This window comes from Helianthus annuus, chromosome 14, assembly GCF_002127325.2.
Source record: "Helianthus annuus cultivar XRQ/B chromosome 14, HanXRQr2.0-SUNRISE, whole genome shotgun sequence".
In the NCBI taxonomy this organism is placed as follows: Eukaryota; Viridiplantae; Streptophyta; class Magnoliopsida; order Asterales; family Asteraceae; genus Helianthus; species Helianthus annuus.
Window position 1 is genome coordinate 98726481 of NC_035446.2, and position 5932 is coordinate 98732412.

General features: G+C 36.5%; 1 non-coding gene across 1 annotated transcript; it reads left to right on the plus strand.

Moving 5' to 3' along the window:
- Positions 1-891: 891 nt before the first annotated feature.
- On the plus strand, positions 892-998 carry LOC118487026. The gene has a single exon (XR_004880193.1). It is a non-coding gene; the product is annotated as a small nucleolar RNA R71 (small nucleolar RNA).
- Positions 999-5932: the final 4934 nt, after the last annotated feature.

Below are 5932 nucleotides of genomic sequence, written 5' to 3' on the forward strand. Positions count from 1 at the left end.
ACTCGAGGAGCCTTGGTAGGCTCTGGTGATGGAGGAGAGTTCTTTTCCTGCAGAGGTGTTGGCATTGTTTCTTCCGTAGGTGGCGGTACTTCTGCAGGCCCTACGGTGCGGTTTCGTAGTGTGATGAGGTGAACTTGCGCCTTTGGGTTTGTTTCGGTATTGCTAGGTAATGCGCCTTGCGGTCTCTCGGAAAAGTTTTGAGCTATTTGATTTATTTGTTTTTCTATGTTTTGAATGCTAGCTTGTTGATTCCTAAAATTAGACTCTAATTGTAGAAATCTTTCCGAGTTTTTCTTATCAGTGTCAGAGACAAGGCGAGATATAGTATCTTCGAGCCTTTCTCGTCCACCTTGTTGTTGAGTGAAATTTTGTGACTCATTTCTTGATTGCTGAAAGTTTGTTCGTTGGGTTTGTTGGTTACTATTATTGCCGGGTTCCCTCCAACCAAGGTTTGGGTGGTTTCGCCATCCTTGGTTGTAAGTTCCCGTTGGAGGACCCGACGGCCTAGGTCTATTATCAATGTAGTTTACCATTTCTTGTTGATCGTCCGTTTCTTTCATGCAACTCCAATTTTCATGTGACCCACCACACCCTTCACAAGCCATAACCGAGACTGTTTTTGTCATTTCTAATTTTTTTATTTTTGAAGAAAGGGCCTCGATTTGGGCTTGTAAAGAAGTGCTTTCGTCGACCTTATGGGCGCCCGGGGCGATAGACTTATTTCCCCGGGGGGTGTGCCATTGAAAATTGGTTTGAGCAATTTCCTCAATCTGATTATATATTTCATGTGGGCGTCGGTTACCTAGAAGTCCCCCGGAGCTAGAATCAAGTGTCTGCCTAGTGTGTGGCAACAATCCATTGTAGAAAGTGGATACTTGTTGCCATATTGCGAGGCCGTGATGGGGACACTTGCGTAATAGCTCCTTGAACCTTTCCCAAGTTTCATATAAGGATTCCCCGTCCTCTTGTGAGTATGTATTAATTTCAGCCATTAATTTAGCAGTTTTAGCAGGAGGGAAATACTTATATAGAAATTTTTGGGCTAGTTCATCCCAGGTGTTTACCGAACCAGCTGGGAGGGCGTTGAGCCAAGCTTTCGCTCGGTTTTTTAGCGAGAATGGAAACATACGGAGGCGGATGGCGTCGTTTGATGCTCCATTGATCCGAAAGGTATCACATATTTCTAAGAAATTAGTTATACGTAGATGGGGATCCTCGTCCGCAAGCCCGTGGAAGGTTGCGGAGTTTTGGAGCATTTGTATCAAATGCGGTCGAAGCTCCTTGCATCACAAAGCCATTGTGTTTACATGCAGTGTACAGTGTTCTAATATCACCATATTCAAGCATTCTGAACCCTAGATACAAACAAACCAACAAAAATCCGGATACTGAAAATGTTATCTAAAGAACTACTAAAATAACGTACATACCGCATTCGAAGATCCTTGCATCACAAAGCCACTGTGTTTATATGCAGTGTACAGTGTTCTAATATCACCATATTCAAGCATTCTGAACCCTAGTTACAAACAAACCAACAAACTCCGGATACGAAAAACGTTATCTAAAGAATTACTAAAATAACGTACATACCGCATTCGAAGATCCTTGCATCACTGATGTGTGTCGGTGTGTATATATTTTTGATATATATTTAAGCCCCTTTTTACACTTTTAGCCAAGTTTTAAATTTATAAAACACGATATTTACTAACACTAAACACACATATGGGCAAGTGCACCCATCGTGGACGTAGTATAGTGTTGGTAAGATACCGAGGTCGTCCAAGGACACAAGAGCTTTTAATACCGGTTTATCCTCAACGTCTAATCAAATCAAAAAGTTAGAAAAATGTTTTAAACTAAGAAAAATAAAAACTAACTAAATGCTGAAAATAAAAATAAAATAAAAACAGATAGACAAGATGAATCACTTGGATCCGACACGTGTATTAGTATAACCTTTGATTATTTTCGCACTTTTGCACTTGTTTAAGAGATTATCTTAGTTATTATAGTATGCCCCTCTTTTGAAGGTGACGTTACCCTCAACCCAGTAGTTTGAGTCAGCAAGGATACAATCCTAAAGGGTCGGATTATTGAAAGATAATGAATTAAGTTATTAATGCAAATTGTGGTAGGCCCCGCTTTTGGCGGTGACGTTACCCTCGGCTAAGTAGTCTGAGTCAGCAGGGATACAGTCCTAAATAGCCGGGTTATAGTATTAATAGTAGTTAACTTATGAGGGGCTCAAAGAGTTTGGATCCCCGCCATCCAATACCTTTGGGTATTGAAGGAGATCCTACTAAATTTGGCCCAGGTCCCAAGCAGGACCTCTAAACGCTGAACAAGGGCAAGACCCTTACCAAACCGTTCCCTTAACCCCCGACCAGGTAGCCAACATACCTCCATATAGACCGTGGAGATATGAATGGTGAAAATCTTTTATTTTATATAGACAGTAAAATAATGCCAAGACACCACGGACAAACGATAAGGAAAGATCACCTTCAACATAAGTAACTAGTTATTAAAGTCATTAATACAAAACCAAATAAAAAGTGCAAAAGATTAAAAATAAAAAGTATTATACTAAACACTTGTCTTCACCAAGTGATGTAAGAGACTTAGGCAAACATGGCCTTGATTGTCAAGAACTCTTACGATCAATCTTGGATCCCGAGACGACTCACACACTCTACGATGGACAATGGATGATGGTGGTGGATGATGGTGTTATGGTGGTGGTGGGTGGTGGATGAAGTGTGAGAGAGGTGGTGTGCCAAGGGATGAGAGAGAATGAAGCCAAGCTCCTCTATTTATAGGCTGAACAGAAGGCTGGACACGGCCCCGTGCCCGTCTGACACTCTCTCTCCTCATTAATTGTAATTGCGAATTACAATTAATGCGCCTGCTGTACTTTCACCACGCCCCCGTGCCCGCTGGACACGGCCCCGTGGTGGGCGATGGAAGCTTCTACTGGTTTGTCTTTTCTGCTGCTTCCTGGGCACGCCCCCGTGTTCGCTGGACACGGGGCGTGTTCAGACTCTGTTTCTTCTCCTTTGCCTTGGGAGGTGCCGTTGAGGGTCCGGGCAGTCTACTTTTGTTCCTTTTCTTGTATTTATGCTAGAATTAGTTGTCTTTTTACTTCTTTTGTGATTTTGAGCTCATTTAATCCTGAAAATGCAAAAGGAAGACAAAAACACTATTTTTCCAACATTAGTACTCAAAAAGGGTTAGTTTTATGCCTTAATTGATGTGATTTATATGTTGCATTTTACACACATCAAATACCCCCACACTTGAACTTTTTCTTGTCCTCAAGCAAAACTCTTTAAATGTGGCTTACACTCCCAAATGGAATAGGTAGAAGAGAATGTTTTAGCTTGTCCTAGAGTGTCGGGAATCCAAGGTCTTTATAAGTTTTATTTTTATTTATTTACAATCCTATTCGTTATGATTTATTTTGAACTTTTCATAAGATAAATTACTTATTCGGGCATAGCATGCCTTATTAAAATTCCATTTATATACACGTTCACATACCTCACGGGAGATCACTCAACACTCGGCCGAAGGTGTATATTTTTAGTGAATCACTCGAGAGCGGCATGGAACTTACGCCTTCCATAGGCTTGCCAAGCAATCAATCCTCCTCCTTTTTAACTTTTTACCTTTGTAAATATCAAGAGGACTTTTGGGGTTTAGGGTTAGGCTTGGGTTAAAGGTGGGTGGTTGGGTTAGTGGTTAGTAAAAAGGGCGAAAATCGTAAAAAGCGTCGGTTTTCGTAAAATACCTTATTTTTAGTGACTTTTTATTTTGAAGTATTTCTCCAAACAAGCTTTTGTTTGTTTTTGACTTCATCATCATTTTTTTTTTCGTCACATAAAAAGGTGAGTTTACGAAAAAGCGAGCTTGTTACTAAAATAAAGGGTGAAAAATAAAAAGGTTTTTTTTGGTGGGTAAAAAGGGTTTTGGGGTAATGAAATGAAAGGTTTAGGCTCAAAGGGGCTATCTAGGGGGATTTTGGGTAGGTGGTAAAAAAATATGAAAAATAATGGTTTTGAAAGAAAAATGGTTAGTCCTAATGCCTCCATCATTTACTTACTTGGGTTTAAGTTGGTAAGGACCGGGAATGTATCGTTGTGGCAAGTTCTAGATTTGTAAGAACCAAGCGGCTATTCACACAAGAAACGAAAAATGAGCATTTAGTCTAAATATGTATATTTTTATGCTCAATAAAGGCTCAAAACTATATATAAAACAGTTGTAAGAACCAAGCGGCTAAAATTTATTAAACAGTTGTTCGATTTTGCAAAAAAAAATATATATACGGGCCGTATAGCACTATGCGGCCCATATACAGATCTTAAAACCCAAAAAACAGATCAAACCTCAAAAAATAAACACATTTGGCCGTATAACATTATATTGCTCGTATACACATGTATACGGGCTGTATAATGTTATACGGTCCGTATACATGTAAAACAAAAGAAAAAGATTCCAATAGTTATATGACCCGTATACACTTGAGGATGTGAACATAAGATTATAAATGCGTGTATATAAAGAACCTTATTATATCTTAACCAAAAAAAGTCAAGTCTCTTATGTCATTCTAAATCAAATAACATATAATCATGGGTTCAAACTTCAAAGTCTGAAATAAAATTTAAATTCGAGAATACTTTATAAAAAAAAAACTTAAGCATACAATCATCCAAACAATTATAAAAAAAAACGAAATAGTAATTTATAGTTGAAGTAGTTAAGTAACTATTTTCATAGTTTTCTTCAAATATATCTTTTTTTTCAGTTAAATGGTCTATTTAATTTTTTCTTGTGTCATTAGGGATATTAATACAATATTTTATGTCATTTGGAAATATACTTTGATGCGGAAAAGGGGTGAGCAGAAAACCGAAATAACCGAACCGTAACCGAAATAATTGAAAAATCTGGACCAAAAAAACCGAACCGAAATAAAAACCGACGGTTCAGTTTTCGGATTTTTAGTAACCGAAAATTTCGGTTCGGTTTTCGGATAATCATTTTCAATAACCGAAAATAACAGAACCGAACCGATAAGTTTTAATAGTATACCAACTCTATATAATTTTATGTTTAATTGTTTAAGTGTTTACCCATGCTACTAAGAATTATTAATTTTATTCTTGTTTGTTAATATTTATAATAAGAACATTACCATATTTATTTATCATTAAAATTATTCATTGTTTCCAAGAACTAACAAAGTTTAATATAAAAATTAACTGGTTTTCAAAGTATTATAAAAGAAAATGTCTTAACAAAAACTTTGAAGAAACATTAAAATAGATTAGAATGTTAGGTTTATTTGAATAATATTAACTTAAAAGACTAAATATATTAACTTAAATGTAAACATTTAAGAAAGATTCTTAAACTTTAAATTATATATTTAAGTTTTGTATCTTACATAATTTGTTTCAAAAACCGAAAAAACCGAAAAACTGAACCGAACCGTTGCTAAAACCGAAATAACCGAAACCAAAAAAACCGAAACCGAGCGGTTTTTAAAAGCTAAAAACCGAACTTTCGGTTACGGTTTTGGTTTTACCCAAAAACCGAACCGAACCGAACCGTACACACCCGCTAACATCACTTTTCAATTTTGAAATGTAACTTTATATGTATTAAGAGTTCTCTTCTAATATGTTATAGCTATTGCCATATTTCAATGAACTTTTACGTTGACCCATTTAGTTTTTGTATATTAGACAGAAATCATAATTTTTTTAAACTTTTTTAAATTTATTAGTTTGATTGAACCCTTTAAGTATATAATTTAAAGGCAAAAGATCAACTACAAATAATCTTAACATACTAAACATACAAATTGAAGGAAAACTAAAAAAGACAAGTTGACATTTTTGTAATTACCACCAAC